General features: G+C 34.0%; 1 pseudogene; it reads right to left on the reverse strand.

The window, feature by feature from the left end:
- Positions 1-216: 216 nt before the first annotated feature.
- On the reverse strand, positions 217-2096 carry LOC145090311 (DNA glycosylase/AP lyase ROS1-like; annotated as a pseudogene).
- Between the last annotated feature and the right edge of the window lie 20491 nt (positions 2097-22587).

The raw sequence follows: 22587 nt of genomic DNA on the forward strand, positions 1-22587 counted from the left end.
CGGAAGGTGAAGGAAGACAGGGAAGACTGTAGGATCAAGTTCATTCCACCATTTGTTTCTCAATTCCATGATTTTTACTGTTCTACTTCCATCGTCGTTGATAACTTTATGAAATCGAAATTAAAATCGTCGTCAGGAGGCTGTGGTGGTGAGGATCAGCGTCGGTGACGAAGCAGATTCCCGCATCTGAAATGAAGTGTAGGGTATGTTCCCTTCTTTGCCATATATACACTTATCTTTCTAATTGTGCCTGCAATGTGTTTGATAAAATGCCCCTGAGAATTTCATCATCTATATATGCTTTATTTCATGTGTTGAACATAATATTTTTTTTATATTAATGAATTTTTGCACATGTGCCAACACCAACATTATCAAGATTCAAGTACCCATAAAGTATTTCTAATTAATTTTCTTTTGAGTGAACGTGTAGGGGTTTCGGTGTTCCACTAACCGGTTGAAAAGCTAAGTTCGGAATCCCAAACCCAAGAACCTTAATAGCTGGTTGGTTGGCAGCTATACGAATGAAATAGTGTCATGTAATTGAGGCAATAAGTAACAATACACCCCTTCCCAGTACACGAAAGTTGTACTACTATCCCCTCCTAAAATTGGATAGAGAGTCTGGAAGCTCATACCTGCATCATAGTTATAGAGTAAATTAAATTGAATCTATTTATTTATTTGTTTATGTTGTTAATTTTCACAATCTTTTAAAAGGAATATAGAAGGCTTGCACTTGATGCTCAGTTCGAAGCCGACTAACATTTTTATGCTTTGGTGTAGGTATAGAAGCAGCTTGTGGATTCAAAGCAACTAAAGCTTTTGACATATCACCTTGAATGTCCATACTTTCTTGCATTTTCTGTAAGTTCATTGTGAATTCATTCATGTCAAGTTTGATAGTTGGGATTTCATCTCCATCTCCATCATCATCATCATAGTATTGATCTTCAATGTCACTTAATGATAATTCTGTTGTTTCCAGCTCTGGAGTTGTTGGTTCTTCAATGATTGGTTCACATTGTCTCCCAAAAGATTGTGTGTTTGAAGTGTAGTTGTTTTCGGATGGAGGTAATGACATGGGTGTAGTGAATAGAGGGGGGATTGGATTTGATTCAGTTGCATTTGGTACAGAAGGTACTGTTTTCTTTTCTTCTGGTCCTGGGAGAGCAAGCCTTGCACTGCATCATTTAGACATCACTTTTTTTATTATAATATTTGCAACAATTTCACTATGCTTATTGCTTAATAGTGTCCTGATTCTCATCTGAACACATTCAGAGCACCTGAATGTATGTATATATACTTTACCTTGCGAAAGCACTTGCAAATTAAGTGATGACACTCTTCTCTCATTGGGCATGCGTTACAGTTTGGTTTACTCTTCGTGCAAAAAACCTACATTTTTTTAAATTAATCAAGAAATCAAAAACTTCGTATCTCTTTTCTTCAAGTTAGAATGGTTCTTACCTTTCCTAATGTGATCATTTGGTAGTGTAAATTGTATATGTTATTTAAGTATATGTTAATTAGCTTAAAGTTTTCATAAAACGATATATACATAAAACTAATGTTTTCGACGTTGTTTTGTTGATATGAATGATTTTAGGGTAAGGTTGGTTACAATGTCAACTGATCCAGCTTGCAAAGTCTAGGCCATAGATATTTCTGAATCGTCTCCAACACGGGATACCTGTGTGAAAAAGTAAGTTTAGAAGTATTTTTAACAAAACAATATATGTATATTTATATATTTTATGTATTACACTATTACTTACATCTCCAAGAGATGAAGTCAAAAAGATTCTGGTAGTAGTTGGAGTGGGACCCACCCCAGTCTCACTACTATCCTTCCAACATTTGTGTCAACCTGAAAAAAAGATATATTTTTATTTTTTAATAAAATCTCTTCCAATACGTCAAGTTTATATATATATATATATATATATATATATATATATATATATATATATATATATATATATATATATATATATAACTTGACGTACTGTTAACATACCGGAAAGGCAAGATGGTGAAGTGTTAATAGACGCACACACTCCAACACTTTTCAGCCCCAATCCACGAATACTTAGCAAATAATCCCAACATTTTTATATATTACTATATTAGTATAGATAACAGAACACATAATATATAAGATTTATGAATACTTTTAGAACTCATCTGTCATAATTCTTGTAGTTAGAGTTTCTTTTTGACTTAATGATTTAATTGGGTTAAGCACTTTGTTCAGACAAACAGCTATAAATGGTTGTTTCTTTTCCATATTGTGAAATATGTTTGATGGAATGTAAGGGTAAAATTGTCATTTACTCTCTACCTGCTTCTTTGACCAAAGTACCTGTACATGTTTTTCGGTAAAAAATAATTATTATTTTCATAGTTTTTGTCCAAATTGCCCCTTCATACTTTTTTTTGGATAAAAAAAAATAATGATTTCAACACTTCTTGCCCAAACTATCCATACATACTTTTTTTGGTAAAAAAAAATCATGGGCCGGTTTTTTTCCTGAAGGGTTTATTTGTCAAAAAAGTTAAAAATTTAAGAAGCAGAGAGATCTTTGACTTTGCAACAATTTGGTAAATGGTGTTGATTATTTAACCCTAAAAAGAAATCTTGATTTCTTGAATCTTGAGGTGATCATGTTTTGACTTTTTGATTAACAGTGAGGTAGTGAAATTCAGACATCTTATGACATTTTTCTGGAATGGAAACTGGTCTGGATATTTCAATGCTGAGCTGGAAGAATATGTTGAAATTCCAAGTGATAGTTGAATTACTTTTAATGGTTAACCAAAGACGAAAGCTTTGGAGAATGGTCAGAAGGAACGTGATGCTATCCTTAGTTTTTATATACAAATTCAAAAATGGAAAAGAAATAAATTAAAAGTAGGTTGCTATTTGTTGCATTTAGATGTGTTTGAACATACCAAATGGTGGCATGGTTGGGCATACCGGTGATGTTGAGGCTACTGTTGTAGCATGCAAGGCTGCTAAAGAAGCTGTTAAGGTAAAAAAAAAGATATATTAGAATATTGTTAATTTGTTTTATGTTTTTGATTGTATATGAAGGAATTTGATTTTGTGAAACAGATGATCTTCGATGTTTTAGATCAAGTGGGTGGAATATTTGTGGTGACTGTAGATCATGGTAATGCTGAGGACATGGTGAAAATGAACAAGAAAGGAGAGCATGATGTTGATAAAGAGGGAAATGTTCAAATTTTAACCTCTCACACTCTGCCAGTAAGTTAGCAGTAACTCCTATTTGAATGTTAGAACTAAAGAATTGGAATTTAACAGAGTCGTATGTATTGTTTTGTGGCTTCTTTAAATGTTTAACATAATAAGTTAATGGGATAAATGCAAGAAATAGAAATAAAGTTCGATATATTTGTATGTACTATAGCATTCTACTTTTATTTCGTTCTACTCCAACATTACACTTACGCCTTACCTTTTTATTTTCATATTAGGGCGTTTTACTTTCAAAAAGGTACATATTATACTAAATTACCATATCAACAAAATTCACATTTTTTAGATTAAATGCTCCATTGTGGTGGTAAAGTGGTATCATTCGCACATTTTCAATGCTATAAGTTGGAGATATTCACATCCGACCCCCCAAATAGATTTAAAATTTGATAAATGTGGGTGTAATTACCCTAGCTAACGCTAGCAATATCAGCCTAATTAATAGTTTAAAATAATCATAAAGACTTAATCAGAGTCGGCACCAACAATTCCTCTTCCATCCCTTTCCTTTTTTATCTTCCAAACCAACCTGCATTCTATAGTTAATACTTTGCTACAAAGTTAATATTTTATACAAAATTCATAGCCAAGCCATCACATTCTATAAACAAATTGTCCATGTAAGAGTATCTACATAAGATAGACGAAACAAGAAAGAAACTACCCCACAACGGTATTCAAAATATAAATGTTCTCACATCCGACCCCGCATCCAACCCCCGCAACGCGGGGGTTCCCCACCTAGTTATGATTACGTAGTTATTATTAATAGTTTTTTATTATATACTTAATTAGTTAATAAAAAACGTGAAGGAGAATAAAGAAAAAATATATATAAATAATATTATTACTTTGTATTTTTTATTAAGTTATTATTTTTATCTCAATTCTAACCTTTCCATTTTTATTAAACTTACAAAATATATCATTGACTTTTTTTTAATAATTAGATTATCATGTCATATTTTTTACTAATTAATATTACTCTTGATAATTAGGTTATGATGATATATTTCTACAAACATATTTATAATTAATTATTTTTTAATTATATTTACTAAAATATTATTTATTTCATTTATTAAATAGATGATTTATAATACTATTTTTATAAAAGATATGTAAATATTTTTAACCAATTAAGAAAAAAAATTAAAACACGACACAACAATAATAAAATAATATTTTAACGCAATAAATAATAAAGAAAGTTCAAATATAAAATAATATTTTGACTAAAAAATTAATAAAAAAGTTCAAATACATTCACACTTAATCTTTAATATGTATACAAGGTGTTTCAGAAGTACGAGACCTAAGTTGACCGTATAAATCAAAACGCGACAATACATAGTTTGTAATGTAGATGGAGAAAAACTTTTGATGGGCATTCCAATATGCTGTGGTAAGATGCATTGGGTAATTTCCTTTCAAAAACACCAACATATAATGAATATCATTTACAAGTGCCAACGTAATGGCTTGGTGGGGTTGGAACTCTTCGAGACCTCTCCAAAGAGGGAAGCATGTCATAGATTGTTTGTGGCTTAAACAATGAACGATCATGCCAAACTTGTTGGCAATCAAGTAACGAGTCAAAGGCATATGCAACAAATGTCGTCGGAAAGGTGCAGGTGACTCAAACCAAAGCAATGACTGGTATACCTCATTGAACCCGTTAGTTAAAACTCTATGGTATGTGTAATATTGACTCTCTAACTCTTCAAGCAATTATTTTCGAATATAAAGCCACTAGTCTTCATTATATCCTAAACAAACAGCTACCGCTCGAACCCACAATTTACATTACCTTTTACATCATGTATATCGTCGATGTAATCATGAAATATATCTGGAATACCATTCATTTGGAATGGATAATGCCTTTGGGGTTCATCATTTAAGTCAACCACACACGAAAAGCTATGCCTTTGGGGTTCATCATTTAAGTCAATCCCACACGAAAAACTATGTCTTTCAGGTTCTTTATTTAAATTCACCCCATTAAACTCTGATTTGGTTGAGAAGCTACATCTACGAGGAGCATGATTAGGAGGATTGGCTTTCTTTTTCTGTTGTTTCTTCACACTTGGTCATCTACGCGTGTTTTTTGAACCGTAGGTTCTCCAACATCAGTTTTATGCAGGTCATATATCTCTTCTAGCTTTCTCCTATAAAACAGTTTCCCGACTTTTGATTGTTTGTTGAAGTTTTCTTTAAATTTATCCACTACATCATCGCAATTAATATCGTCGTCTACTACAGACGTCGTATCTGAACTATCAAGCTTCCTCCAAAAGATATCTATTGAATCCAAGGGTATATTTTCACATGCATTGAAATATAAAATAATTATTTATCTACTATTTAAAAATCTATTTGTATGTTGTAGTTGAACATACTAACCTGAAATCGAGTAGCAAGAAAGCATGCAAGCACATGGTAACCCACAACTGTTACGAAGTTTGCAACCACAGTTTGAGGAGTCTAACATTAAATCACCCAACGTTTGCATCTCTCCTAATATTATATCTAAAGCTTGGTTTGAAACATGGCCCCGCAACAATTGGAAACACGAAAAGTTGTGGTGATTGTAGCGAATAGTCAAGCTATTTTCAAAGCTTTCGTTGATCGAAGTAAGTTGTGATTGCACGAGTTGATTAATCCGTTGAACGAATTTGTCAAGATTAGAATTTGAAGAGTTTAAAATTTTCTTTAACTTGGAATGTTGACTCTCGACTCTATTGGTCGTGCTGTTTCCAAAATCGAGATGTTGATCAACCCAAACAGACACACACATTTCCTTGTACTTATTTAACCATGTATCATCTATGTATCTCATAACACCTATGAAGTAAAATAAATTAGCAAATAAGTAGATAAACAGTAATATGAAGGTTATGATTTAGAAATATAGTTAATAAACAAGCTTACGTGGATAATTTATCAACATTGATTGTAGTCGTTTGTAGTTTTCCGTGTATGTCATCAATGTTGGAGACTCAACTAGTAATCTCCATAGTATTCTAAAACATTTATGGTCTTTATTCAATGGGATAATCTTGATGGAAATTTTTAAAATGTTTTGCTCAATATGCCATTTACAAAGTAACTGTGCCGCATCCGGAAACACTGTTTCACATGCATTGATGAGTGCTAACTCTCTATTTATGATTATTACACGTGAGTGCATACACTTATCGAGTATTGACTTTACACAGTTTAACACCCAAGTATAGTTGGCCTCCTTTTCTCTATGTATAAAGGCAAAACCTATAGAGAACGTCTTTCGAGTTGAGGTCATACCAACAATTTCAACAAGCGGCTTATTATATTTGTTCGTTTTGTAAGTGACATCTATCATCAACACATGTGGAAATGCACTGCATATCTTCCAAGATGTTGGATGGACGAAAAATAGATTCTCCAACTCATTTGAATCGACTGTAGTAAGCTCATACAAATAATTATTGGCGTGCAAAATGGACATAAGAACCTACATTGGAGTTTTTCCTGCTTGCTCGCATCTGCGAATCTTTTGTTATGCGTTATATATTGTTTGAGCTACTGACACATTATTTTCGTTTTGCACCTTCAAGTTTGACAGAATATCACGTGGTGCCAAGTTCTTTATTGTTAGATCTTCCACCAAACGAGTCTCATCAACAGATAACCGTCTTACATACGGATGAACCTCCATATGTTGTGCAGGTGGATGATTATGATCATCACATATTACCCTCAACGTCCATTTATTATGTTCTTTTGAATAATATCCTTTCAGTTCAAATTTACAATTAGTCTTTCTAGTTCCAGATGCTCTAATCATGTTAGTAGCTTTATATTCACCCCCGCGATCACACATAAGTATAACTTTATACACGAAGTTGTTGGCATATGCCTTTGTTCTTTTTTTGATAATGACATATCCTAGAGAGCATACTTTGTTTTGTGTCCACTCAAACAATTCCTCACGAGACTTGAACATCTAAAATTGAATTTTAAGTGTTTTAGTTTATATGAAAAATATAAAACTTCATAATATAGTAGAAGTATATAAACTGTTTGGTGGAAAATGGCGAACTCTTGATAGAAGTATCTTCATCTCGGGCAAATATGTTGATTCCAAATAACTTAAACATCTCTATATACAAAAAATAAAAATAATAAAAAAGCAAATAATTTAATATTTTTAAAATTAAAAAAACATGCATTAACAAAATTAATTATGTATAATTTTTAAAGTTTATGTAATTTATTAAAAAAAAACTATTTTATAATTTTATGATAAAAAATTCGGTTTTCTTTTGTTAAAATAAATAAATATGTATGTAGAAACTATATAAATATAAATCTAAAGGTAAACAATGTCATATTTTAAAAACATAGAGGTTATTAATGTAAATTTAAAAGGTATAAAATTCTTACTTAGTTTTAACCCTACTAAAAACGAAGTAGCCACCAACAGAGAAAAAACCAATGATTTCTGGCTCCCAGCGATTTCCGACAGACAACACCTTCACCTCCAGTTGCTATTTCTCCGGCGACGTTCCCCTCTCCTTCACCTTCAAGTGAGCATCACATTTTTCGGTCACTATTTCTCCGGCGACGTTTCCCTCTCCTTCACTCGAGCTCAAAGTGTTCTCAGTCGAGTTTATCACGTTTTCCTGCGACGCTTCCGATGTTTCAGGCACGTCTCCGACGTTTCAGACTATTTATTTCAGGTTCATCACTTCTCAGTTGCTATTTTTTTTCGTTTCTTTCTTCTCCGGTGAAGATGGCACTGTTAGTGGCGGCAATATATCGTCGGCCGCCAGCGGTGGTTGAGGATAATGGTTCCGAGATGGCTTTAGATAAATAGATTTTTTTAATATTTGTTAATATTTTACTTAATCTTACTTATTTTACTTGTTTATATACAAGTATTATAGGTTACTACTTGATTAAATGAAATGACAATGTGTTTTACAATGTAAATATTAGTTCCGGTGAAACTCATTTTTCAAAAATAAACACAGTCTTCTATGAAAAAATGCTGAAAATACTGGAAATATTAATAACACTGTTTTTATGTAACTGTTTAAATCTATTGGCTAATAGATCTCAAATTTTCAAAAGCTGCAATAAATAAAAGTCAACCACCAGAAAAGTAATAATTAAAGGGGTAGGGTTACTGTTTTGCAGTAAATGAAAGTGCCTAATTAAACGCTAATTACTTTTCGGGAATTAGCGTTTAAAGTTTTGCAGTTAATTTTTTCGGATTCGACAGATTTTGCGAATTTGATTTTGATCGAGATTAAAGTATGAAAAATTGAAATAAAATAATAGATCATAGTCTGAGTTCAAAAACGTACTCAAAAATAGTTTACGAGATTCATAGCTATTTCAAATGAAGCAGCGTACGGTTTGTTTCAGGAAAACCAGATAAATAATGATTTTTTTTAACTTTAAAGATGCGTAACTTTCTCATACGATCTCCATTTTGGATGTTCTTTATATCCACAAAATCGGGAGAACGTAATCTTTCAAATTTCTTATCCATAATTCTCAAATATACTTAATGCAAAAATTTATTTTATAATTAATTTTTGGTGATTTTCGATTCGATCTTCAACAATAGATGGTTTGAATAGTTTGAGATGTTTGAAAGTGATTATGAATATAATATATTTAATATACTTTATAAACTCAAATTTATGCATAATTGGTCTTTAATAAAAAGCAATTCATGGTGGTTTGGTAGCCAAACTCTAACCAAAATTATACCAATTGTTACATTATCCCCCCCATTGAAAAGAATTTCGCGCCGAAATTCAAAGTGTAGTTAAAATGTTATAAAACAATTGGTGGTGTTTTCGTTTTATTCGATCTACACCTGATCTTTCTATAATTGAATTAAGTTGCATAACTCAAGATTGGGTACTCATTCGAATATATGGTTCTATTCTAATCCCACAAAATAAAGGAATAGGGAATAAGATCGAATCAAGTCTTTTAAGGCTATTGAATCTTATATACAATTTTATCGCATGTACTTTCCTAATTATTAAAAATTTGCATGGTTTCCTAGCTCATTTCATTGAAAGAGAGATAATAAGTTTGTCATCGGACCGGCACTCTTTAAGATTTGGCATATGAAAAAGTGTCGTGCATGAGGTTTAGTTCTCTAAACATCTTGATATAAATAACAAGACAGAATTTCGTTAAGAATTTTGAAGGTCATTTGACTTGCAGATTTAACATGCCTCTTTCTCTAAGCCGAATCATTCCTCTAAAAGGAAAGGATTTTAAAGCTACACAATCTTCGATTTGGAAGTCGAGAGACTTACATATTTTGTTTAAATAACTCTTTTGTCATTCGTGTATAGTTTGTAATTGTTCTTAGGTTCACAAAACCCTTTCTATAATATCTTGAGTGATTCTTGTATCAGAATACAGTGTATCACATGCATGCTCTTTGATTAGTTTCACATCTTCCATCATTGCAAAGCATATCGAGCATTAGTGCCTGCATCCATATAAAGCCTCAATGGTATGGCCTTTATGTTAGTGTGATAACTATTATCGTGGGAAAACTCAATTAACAACAATAAGTATTCCATGTAATTTCCAAAGTCTATCACGTAGACTCGGGCCATTTCTCTCAAGGTTTGGACATTTTTGACCATTGAGAATGGTAAGTTGTGCTTATTCTCAGGCGTGTATCCAAGGATTCTGATGATTGTCAAAATTGCTAGGTGAATCTACTGTCTTAGTGAGAGATGATAGAGATCGGCACCTCATGCAGTCTGACAATTTCTTTGGTAAGTTCTGGTCAACTTTTGTAACAAAATAATATTTAGTCTTTGTTAAATAAAGCCAATCGTTAATCTTTTAAAAAATAGAATTAAGGTTATAAAAAACATCCAACCATACTTATAAAATATCATCTCAATAGAAACATTAGTGGAAGCAGAACATCCCAAGTTTAAAACATAACATTTATTTTTTTAGTATAAGTCTTCGAGAGAATGTTGCCTACAGTCACATCGATTTCCTTCCTTTATTAAAATTTAACAATACTGAAAAATGTTAAATAGCAACGAGTAAGCATAATTCTTAGTGATCATACACATTACTCTACCATTATATAGATCACTTACTTACACATAGCATATCATTTCACATAAAAACATAAGACATGAACATAAACATTCCTAACACATATTGTTGGTACCAATCATAACCTTGTTGCCCCTTTCGGGAACTACCCCTACCCCCTAAATAGGGAATAAGAGATAAGAGTGCAATTTACCTCACTAGAGGACAAACCACATTCGGCATTTCCTTGTTCACTCTTCCGGATTAGGGTATCCGTGAACAATAACATAAAACAAGTAATGCCTACATAATAAGAGAGTTAGTGTAACTCACCTCTCTTGATAACTTGAAATACTCTAGTTACAATAGCCTAGTAAACTTCCTGCTTTTTGAACACCTACACAACAATTATAACACTTACTTAAACTGTGCTTGATAACTATACTTTAAAATATTTACCTTTGTATTAATTTAACTTTTCTTTCATTATAGTGTTCTGTTTGGGACTTGTTTTGCCCACCTTATACTCCATATGTTTCAAAAATGTATCACACACAGATAGATAAGGTCCTTAGCTTTAAAATTTGTACTCTCATACCTTCATACAATTTTTCTGTGATTTATGGCGGATTTTACAAATCTGCCTTGCATAACAGCTCATTTCGGACCAGTCTAGGTAAATGGTCATTTCCACCCTAGTTAGAGCAATTTGTGGATTTTGGTCAAAACTAATGAAATAAATAAAACTCTAATTAGAAACTTTGGGCACAAGTATCAACCCAAGAGAATTTCCCATGATTTTTATATGATTTTTACAACACAGAGGCAGAACAATGGATTTTTCAGAAAGATATAACTAGGGTTATGGTTTTGTAACACCCAATTTCGAGTCGTTTCATTATTTAGGGCCATGACTCAAAGATCAGTTATCATAAGGCTTAGGTACTTAGGGGAAGAGAGTATTAGCCCCTTTTTGGATGTGGGTATTATAGATTAGGTAATCTGAGAGTTCAGTTGTGTTTTGGAGCCCAAGGGTTTAACCGCAAAGTGATAGTCCGAGCCTTTTATGAATTTTGGATATAAGCTCGGGAAGTTTTTATTGGATTAGGTGTCTAATCCCATAACTATAATTGGTATGTACTTGACCCGAGAGTACCATGGTCCATTTGGGTTACATATCACCAGGACAATTTGATAGGATGGACTTTTGAAAAGAGGTTATTTATGATTTGTTAATATATTATAAGTTCTAATATATTAATATGAAATCATATGATTTAATTAGTGTTGATCAAGAATTAATTTGGAATTAATTTTGTGATCAAAAGAGACTAATTAAATATATGAGGATTGATTTGGTAAATCATTCATTCTTATGGTGTGGGCCAATGATCCATTATTCTTTACGTTGGGCTAAACCAATATTACAACCCATGGATGACTTATGGGGGTTTAAACCCATGGAGCCTAAGGAATATGGAAGGTCATATAGATTAGGGTTTATATGGTGTAACCCTAATCTTGCCACACTATATAAGAAGCCCCTTAGCATCCAAAATTGGCCGCTACATACACTAGTGTTATTGGAGATCATTGAGCTGATTTTGGAGTAGGATATTCTCTCAAAAGTTATCTTTTGTCCAAAGGTGTGTTGTGATTCCATTTGAGGTGCAACACTTGGGGCACTAACTTCTTAAAGGCCAAACACAACAAGTTCTACAAGCTGCAACAAAGAGGTAACACTATAACTCATATCTATGTTGTTTATATCAATTGTATGTTAGTTGTAGGCTTAAAGCTTTGGAAACAGTATTGCATGTATAGTTAGAGAAAACATAGATCCAAAGCTTTTAGGGTTGTATGTGCACCATAGGATGTTGTAGCATACTAAAACCCATCAGTGGTATCAGAGCCATGGGTTGTTCTCTTTTATATTTGATGCAATGTATTAATTTTCAAAGCTGAAAATTGTTGTCTGACTACCCTACTCGACGAGTCCATGCTTGGACTTGACGACTAAGATGAATTTTTCCTTAGACTCGTTGAGTCCAGTATGGGGCTCAACGAGTTGCCTTTCCAGACAACAACTTTTCAGGTTTTTTGGCCTGTTTTGGATTAGAATCATTACCACAAAATGTTTTAGCTCATAAAATCTGATTTTGTTGATATGGTAATGATGATTCTCATCCAAATAAAAGATAATTGTCAAAGTTTCATGATTTGTATTAGTTTATATGATTAGACTAATTTTTTAAAACTTGTTTGATATGAATTATCTTAACTTATGAGTTTAATTAGATCATAGGCAAATTGTTCGATTTTGTTAGTTGGAATTTTTTGATCTAATTGTTTTTGGTGAAATCCATAAATGGTCTTCAAGTTATGGAAAATGAAAGGTCTCATTTTTTAAATGTCATCTTAAATGGTTTTAAGTTTTCCATAACTTGTCCTCAAGTTATGGAACTTGAAAAGTCTTTTACATAAATGTTTTATAAATGTTTTACAAAAGTTTCAATTCGCAAAGTTGCAGGGTTTGAAAATGTTGTTTTGCTATAATTAAGGGAGAGGAATTCATACTTCATTTCAATTCTAAAAGCTGATATTGAGGTTTTAATCAAATTTAGTCAAGGACATATATGAATGTTGTGTTGAAAAGATTCAGCATAAGGAAATTCTATATAAAAATGTTAATTGCGTTCTCAAATTCGATTATGATTACGACATCCCTCTTCATAATTCAAATTGTGAGAACATGGCAAATAGAAATATTGTAGCAAAAGACTGGTCGAGTATCATGCCTTTATGAATCATGTCTAATATGTTTCGGGTATAGGATCGATTACATATGCTATAATATTCATCCGTTCTAAATTTTCCAAATTCCTAGGGCATTAAGAGGGAAAAAGTACAGAACTGGATATGACTAAAATGATTAAGCAATTGTCGGGGACAATATGAGGTTTACAAATGATTGGTTTCTCATGGACAGTTGGAAGTATATCTTAAATTTTGGAAGGACCATATTGACATATTCTGAAAAGAGGCAACTCTTGTTCAGAAGTGATAGTTAAAATAGGAATATGGAAATGTTTCCATAAGTGGAAGTTATTCTTTAAATCTGTGTAAGATTAGTAAACTTAATGCAAGAAGGATGTTCAAAGGAATGTAATTTAAATGTGAGAATTTGTTTCCATGGAATTGATCTCCATTGGAATACTTTGTAATGTTCGTTGCCAAGTCTCTTTGACTTTTATGCACAGTCATTACAAGAGGATCATTGCATATAAGTTTAGAATCTAATAGATTACAGTAAATGGCAAGAATTTGATATTCTTACATTTACGGTAAGGATTTGGAATTGTGAAATGAGCATCATTTAAAGGTTGTCAATTGATCTATTTCACAAAGAAAGGATCATATATAAACATAGTGTGCATGCTTGGAGCATGGGACAACTATTGTTTTAATTCAAGTATTAAGTTGATTATTCGAAACGTTATACAATGAATAATGAGTAATCAATATGGCACTCAAAAGTTTTGGGGCCATATAGGATTAGTATTATTCTTGTGTTCCACTTTGCATGTTTTGACTTCCCAAATAACTAGGTTATTCAAACCATCCACAGTTGATCATACTTTGGAAGTAGGTATTGAGGCAAGACTATCATGAATGGGTCTGTAAAGGTGTTTTAGTCATAGCACAGGTTTGCTACAGTGTTCATGAGTGATCCTGGAATAAGATTCAAGTATTGGATTCAACCCACGCTCATCTGAATCACTTAATGGATTTTATCACGAGTGATTGTGAGACGATAATATCTTATATTCTTGAAATGGAGACATGTGATTTGTAGTCGCGAGTCGGTTGCACATTGACATATGTAAACACACCAGTAACTTGGTGTTATAAAACATATTGTTGTGTGTAATTTGATGAGTAAGTACAAGCAAGAATTTGGGTCGAAGTTTATTCCTTCCTTTTACCCCATGTGGATAAAAACAATATTTTTGGGCCCCTTAATGATTTAGTGATGACACCCCTAAGTGCTTGGCCAAGGCTGGATAGATTTGAATTGTTCAATTAGTCGGTCATCATAAATCGGAAATCAGGAAACAACAGATGGACTGAGATAATGATTATAATCCATGTCTCAGTCCATATGATATCTAGAATGGAGGAATATATGATCCTTATCTAATGGATGCGTCATTGACTATGTCAAAGTTCGACAACGACTTTTAAGAGCTACGATTGCTAGTCGGGTTGTGGAGTCGTACTTGCAATAATAGTTATTAGACTTATCCAAGTGGGAGACTATTGGATTAGGTGTCTAAGCCCATAACTATAATTGGGATGTACTTGACCTGAGAGTAGCATGGTCCATTTGGGTTGCATATCACCAAGACAATTTGATAGGATGGACTTTTGAGAAGAGGTTATTTATGATTTGTTAATATATTATAAGTTCTAATATATTAATATGAAATCATATGATTTAATTAGTATTGATCAATAATTAATTTGGAATTAATTTTGTGATCAAAAGAGACTAATTAAATATATGTGGATTGATTTGGTAAATCATTCATTCTTATGGTGTGGGCCAATGATTCATGATTCCTTAGGTTGGGCTAAACCAATATTACAACCGATGGATGATCCATAGGGGTTTAAACCCATGGAGCCTAAGGAATATGGAATGTCATACACATTAGGGTTTGCATGGTGTAACCCTAATCTTGCCACACTATATAAGAAGCCCCTTAGCATCCAAAATTGGCCACTACATACACTAGTGTTCTTGGAGATCATTGAGCCGATTTTGGAGTAGGATATTCTCTCAAAAGTTATCCTTTATCCAAAGGTGTGTTGTGATTCCATTTAAGGTGCAACAATTGGGGAACTAACTTCTTAAAGGCCTAACACAACAAGTTCTACAAGCTGCAACAAAGAGGTAACACTATAACTCATTTCTATGTTGTTTATATCAATTGTATGTTAGTTGTAGGCTTAAAGCTTTGGAAACAATATTGCATGCATACTTAGTGAAAACATAGATCCAAAGCTTTTAGGGTTGTATGCGCACCATAGGATGTTGTAGTATACTAAAACCCATCAGTTTTAAGGAAAGGAGAATTTATAGATTGTGGAGCTTCTCATTACCTTTCTGTGGATATAAAGAATATCGAAAATGGACGTAAAATGAAGAAGTTATGGCCTTCAGAAAATTTGAGGTTCTTGGATCCTAACAGAGTACGCGGGGCATATGCTATGCGTATGTCGAGCATACTGGGTTGAAGTGATCTCGGGTTTCATCCACGTATGCGAGGCATACATGGATTACCCATGGCATACGTGGTGCAAAGGCATACCCTAAATTTAGTGTTTGCACCCTATTTAGTCAACATTATAACACCTCTTGGACATTTATTGACCAACCTCCATCACCCTATGCCCTAATATTGAAACCCTAAGTGTATTTGGTGAGATTTGAGCTTTAAAGTAAGTTTATTAATGTTTTGTGGTGAAGAAGAAGAAGAGGAACACTTGGAGGATGTGTGGGAATAGTTTGAGCTTGTAGATCCGTTTAATGGTGTTATATGTGCATTTTGGTGTCTTTTGAGTTAATGTTGAGCTTTTGATCTACTCCAGAAGCCATAGATGTTAGTTCTTAGCTCCAATAAGGTCCTTTGTTCATAAAAATGAAAACTTTATGGAGGATATTGGTTCATGCAAGTATTAAGACCTTTATTAATCTCTTTTTGAGCCTTGAGTCCCGTTAAGTCATACATGGCTTTAAAGTTGCCAGCTTTACATGATAAGTTATCCTTTAGAATCAGATCTGAGAGTTTGACATGTCCTCTTGACCGATCAAGTGCTTAATGGAGTGGATGGGTAGTCTAGGGAGTACACTGGGCGTACCCAGCTAGTATGCTGCACTTATTGGCCCCGACAGGAGTATGTTAAGCGTATGAGCTGAGTATGCCCCGCGTACTCAGAAGATGCGCTCTTGGGCTTGGCATTCTCGGATTTGGCCATGCTTTGGAAGTTTAGGGTTTGGTCCTTGTTGGGCCATTAGACGTCTGATTTTGGCTTTTGCTAGTATATTGGGCTTCTTGGAATTAGGACCATGATGAGTTTTGGGCCCAATTTCAAAATTATGCCACATTAGGTTTTCGTTGCTATTGGTATGGGCTTTGGAGTTTAGGCCAAGTAAGGAAAGAGTAAAATGGACTTTTACACTGAGTATTGGACATCGAGCTAGGATTCCAACTTTGGGTTGTGGACCAATTATTTATTTGGTATTATTTGATGTTGTTAGTGCGGGGATTTTCTGGACCGGCAGTCCGAGCTTTGATCTGAGATACTCAACAACTTGGGGTGAGTCTCCTCAATGTACTATGGTTCGAAGGCACCAATGTCAGACCATTGGCGTACGTATTATAGGAAGACCAGGGGTGACCCTTGACATTTGTATGAAAGAACCGGAGGTGGCTCTTGACAATTTTGTATGTACGACCAAGGATCGGACCCTGGCAGATAAGTAGATAGTAAGATGTAGACTGTATGTTAGTTGTCTTTATTATACTTGCATGGAAGACCAGGAGGTGGCTCTTGGCACTTGTCTGTAAGACCTAGGATTCTGGCCCTCGGCCTGACAAGGAAAGACCATGACACGACTCATGGCAAAATGGAAAGACTATGATTGACACATAGCATTCTTTATTGTATGTATGGTATATGGCATTTTGGGGAACTAACTAAGCTTTGTGCGTACGATTTATTGTTTATGGTTTCAGGTACTTCTAGTACGAAAGAGAAGGGCCCGACGTGACTGCACTGCATCCACCCATATTTCCGCAATGTGATGATTTTAGGATTGTACTCTGATGACTTCTTTATTATAAAATACCATTGAATGTTTGAATAAAAGATAATTAGTGTTTTGGTAAAATTAAAAATGAAAATTTTACCTTATGATTTTTGGAACGTTACAGGTTCAATCCACTCAACCCATTAAGTACCAAATTTAATTAAGACCTTCTAGGTCTATAACACATAAGCCCTATTTCCTATATGAATTTTCCAAGTAATGAGGAAGATATCATACCTAGGTTGTTGAGATTGAAAGCTTCATACAAGCTTTGCACCTAAAATGATTTTGAAACCAATCCATAAACATCTTCCATAATTGACGATATATATCTCATGTTCCAGAGCAAAAAAATACAATCCCAATGGTCAAAGCTTTAATATATGTCTTGGGAATCTTCTCTCCAAATTTAATGAATATCCAATGGTTCAGTCTCTAGGGATCGTCCAAACACTGCTATGAGGTCTTCAAAAACGGGAATTCCAAAGCAAAATGATTATTATGCTTAAGTTGTGTTTAAGGCTTAAGGCTTAAGTAGTTGATCAAATTCGGCGTTAAGGCCCCCGATTCAACCCAAAAAGTTTTCCAATAATTCCCTATGTTTGAAATATAACCCCATTGACCCCTCCTTGCAGTATTCGTACTTTTAAGTCCCCAACTCTCATTTCGATTCCTCATATTTCCAACTATTATCGATTTGACTTTCACGTAATTATAATTTCATTCCATATCCCCCCATACTTAGTCTTGAACTATAAAATTAACTATTAAATATAAATATACAAATTTATAACCTCGCACTTTAATTCTATGACCCATAATTATAATCATTTAAATTAAATGGAAATTTGGGGTGTTACAACTCTCCTTAGCTTGAATCAGACTTTGTCATCGAAGTATCCGCTAGCAAACAACTATGGAAAAATTTTCTTCACCTATGTCTCCGGTTCCCATGTCCACTCGGAACCTATCAGATATTGCCACTCAAACCTTTACTAATATAATCTACTTTTGAAGCAAGGTCTTGGTCTTTCTCTCGAGGAAGACAATCAACTTCGCAACATAATTAAGCCGCTTGTCAATTTGTATGTCCTCGAGTGGAACTACTACTGTCTCATATTTTAAACACTTCTGAAGCTATGATACATGAAAAGTGTTATGGACCAACTCAATTCATATGACATATCCAAGCGATATGCTACCTTCCCTACCCGAGAAATAATTTTGTAAGGACCTATATATTGGGGTCCTAACTTCGCTCTCTTTTGGAACCAGATCCCCCCTTTCCATGGTGAAACCTTCATTAACACATAGTCTCCCACTGGAAACTCCAAATATGATAATCTCCTATCAACATAGCTCTTTTGTCGAATCTGTAATGTAACTAATCTCTCTCACACCATCGGGACCAATTTATTCTTTGTAAGCACCATATATGTGCTAGACCACAACTGAGAATCCTATTCCTTCTAAAACATTTCCCAATAACGAGATATGAACCGGATGCCTCTAACAGAGACATTAGAAACTGGCACTTTGTGCATAGCTACAACCTCCCTAATGTAGATGTCTTCTTCTTACCTCCAGTATATGAACGCAGACATAACCAGAATATGTCAAATAATCCCGACGAGCCTAATCAATAGTCAAAATCTCGCCTAAAACTTTCTCATTTTGGCGTTCTCATCTAGAATCTCCACATCCTGTACCTTTTCCAACAACCCAAATAAAGGAGTAAATGTGGCCATCCGCAAACATAACTCTCGAAGAGGCTCACTAGCCAACTTCCTACTAAGAGCATCAATAGCTACACTTACTTTACCGCAATAGTAAAGTATATTTCCTTCGAAATTCTTAGCTATATCTAGCAACATAGCCCAAATCCTTGCAAAACTCCCATCAGTCTCGAATTTACGCTCTGAAACTTCTGATATGGGCCCTCTAAGGCAAACAATCATCCTTAATCCCTTATGCACGAAACTGACTAAGCCCTTAACAAGGAAGTCTACCATTCCTGATTAAAGAAATAGCTTGATCGACACCTCCTCAACACCCCATAATAGATAATAGTTTTGACATACACACACATACACACCCATACCACTCTAGCACTCTAGTTGTCTTCTAGAAAATTAACACTTCCAACTACATGAAAGAAACATATCTTATATATTAACTAGTGATATCTACTCGATACACCCAACTCACACTCTTATATTGTTTCAATTCGCACCCAAGGTCTCGCACCTAGCACTCAACCGTGCACCATGGTAGCATCATCAATTAGATACAGTACAATCAAACTAAACTAGTCTAAACATGCATACAATACCTACCAAATGTAATCTCGTAACCCACCAATGTAGTTATATAGACATGTAACCATCTTTCCACTAACTTGTAGGTTTCTTACTTCCATTCCTTCAGCTCACGACAACTCGTCGATCTTCTTGTCATCCAAACGGGCTTGTTTGGCTCACAACCAACACCTTAATGACCTATAGGTATAAAACCACCAACCCATTAAACCGAAGGAACCCAACCTTCATCCCATACCCTATACAGTAGAAACCAGAGAAAAAAATGAAACATCGAACCCTAGAAACCAAGATCTATCTGGTCTTCAGACCATGCCTCGAATCTCCAAGCCTTTATCAAACAAGAACAGACAAGGGAACTCTCATCACAATCCTAAACCGGAGTCTATCCAAATGATTAATAAGTGAATCTTTGTTAATGACTCAGAACACTTAACAATCAATTACTTGAACAAACAACACCCACAAAATTCTCGAATACACAACAAGCAACAATGGAAACCAACTCTTGAATTGAATCATCCATCTCTAGGAATTGTCTTCTTTTTATCTTCCTTACACACGTCGCTTTAAAAGAATAGAGTTTCCAGAAACCTTCAGCAACTTTCTCAAGTCCTCCCTACCATACCAAGGTATGTTTATGTTGGATAAGGTGTCTAAGTCCATAACTTATTTGGTACATACTTGACCCGACCCGACATGGTCCATTTGGGTTGCACTTCACCCAAACGATTTATGGATAATTTTATGAGAATTGTATACTTACGATTTATTAATATATTATAAGTTATAATATATTAATATGAAGTCATGTTATTTAATTAGTTTTAGTCTTAAATTAATTATGAATTAATTTAGAGATTAAAAAGAAGACTGATTAAATTATGGGCTATTATATTTTATATAGTGTGGGCTAATACTCTTTTGTTAATGGGCTAAGCTAATATGAAAGTCCATGGATGATCCATGGAGCTTTTAACCCATGGATCCTTGGAAAGGAAAAGACATGGGTTATTAGGGTTTCACCCTAACCATGCACACTATATAAAGAAGCATATGATGCAAGAAATGTGACACTAGTAGTGTGAGACTTAGTGGTGGCCGATTCCACAAGAAACTATACTACTCTCTCAAAGTTTTCCAAGTGTTTGTGGTGATTTGTGATTCCATTTGAGGCATTCACACTATTGGTGCTTGGCTCTCAAACTCCAAACAATCAACCATCATCAAAAGGTATGTATTTCTACTAGTACTTTTATGATTCATAATCCTTATGCTATGCTAGTTAGGAAGAAACCTTGGAAGTTATTATTTGCATGTATTTTAGAAGAAAACATAGATCCAAGGTTTATTAGGGTTGCATGCACACTTAGGAAGTGTTAGATTGCTCAAAACCCAACAGTGGTATCAGAGACTAGGCTTGTTTTCTTGAATACTTGATGCAGATTGCTGAAAATCGAAGTTTATGTGCTGTCTGCATAGCAGACTCGCCGAGTCCAAGACAAAATTCATCCAACTCGGCGAGTTGGTTCATGCACTCGACGAGTTGGAACCCCAGACAGCATATCTTCGAGTTTTGGTGCTGGAATTGGTCTAGAATCATTACCTTAAACTGTTTTGGACTCATAAAACCTGTTTTTGATGTGGTAATGATGATGGTGGACCAATTTCAAATTTATAATCAAAATTTCAAGTTTATATGTGTTCATATGATTCTTGAAATTGTTGATGTGGATGTTCATGTTCATATGAGTTTTGTTAGATCATAGGAATTATTTGCAAATTGTTTGTTAGTTAATTCTTGATCTTAATGTGTTTTAATGGAAATCATAATTTGTCCTCAAGTTATGGAATTCCAAAAGTTTTTTCTTTTAAATGTTTTTTTAAGAAGTCATAAGTTACACTTTAGAAGAGTTTTTCTAATAAATGCTTTTATGGACTTCATAACTTGTCCTCAAGTTATGGATTTCCAAGAGACTCTTCATTAAAAGTATTAAACACTTAATTAAAACTCATAAGTTATGAATATCCAAAAGTTTATGAATTGTTCAAAACTTGCCCTCAAGTTTTGGAATTTGTAAAGTCTCACAAAAACTTTAATTCCATACCCTAGAAGTTTTAAAAGTTAAAATTCTACCCTTATACTATTATAAGATTAATGGTTAATTATTATATATATGTATAAGAACAAGTCGTTTTACCGTTAGTAGGCCTCATTCACGAAGCTGGTCTATAAGGTGGGTATAAGGTTGTTGCCTATAAAATGACAACTTAATGGGTGTCCACTCTCACCCACCGCTTGCTTGACTGGTGGAGGGTCGTTAGCCGAACGGGTAGGACAGTGACTTTAAATTCTCATTAAAAGTATGATGAATATTATAAAGTAACTAAATGTTTTATTTAATTCCCAATCTTAGTTACTTTAGGAAAAATGTGAATTTGGTGCTAGCCCATGGAATTCACACTTTGTACCTTACCAAGTCGTTGGTGGAGCGTGTGTGGTTAACCGACACACTAACTTGGACTAGTAAGGATCACGAAGGGTGACTTAATTTTTGTCATAGATCAATGGAGCGTGTATGGTTAACCGGCACATTGATTGGGTGATAATATTAAGGGTACCAAGTGAATTGGTATGGTTATTCACACCTTGTTTTGTGATCCTCGGTATCACAGTCACAAAATTTGAGAGGGCACACTCGAGATTGAAACATGCCATTGAAAAGTTCAATGAATCTCAAAAGATCTAGGAATTTCAAATCTAATTAAAACCAAATAAATTATTTCATTTTTCATGGTGGAAATTGGTGAATCGTCATTCGCCTACCTTCAAATATTTTATAGCTTGGATTACGAAATCCCTCTTCCAAATTATAAAATATTGTGTTGGGTCCTAGCCTTAATATTTCATATTGGGTGTTATATTAAGGACTTTGAATCAACTAACTTGATTTTCTCCCATTATAGATGTCTGGTTCAGACAACTATGATCTTCCCAAATCTCTTGAAGATGGTGTCCCTCAACA

Source organism: Lactuca serriola, chromosome 2, assembly GCF_051521515.1.
Source record: "Lactuca serriola cultivar US96UC23 chromosome 2, Lser_US96UC23_V15, whole genome shotgun sequence".
Classification (NCBI taxonomy): domain Eukaryota; kingdom Viridiplantae; phylum Streptophyta; class Magnoliopsida; order Asterales; family Asteraceae; genus Lactuca; species Lactuca serriola.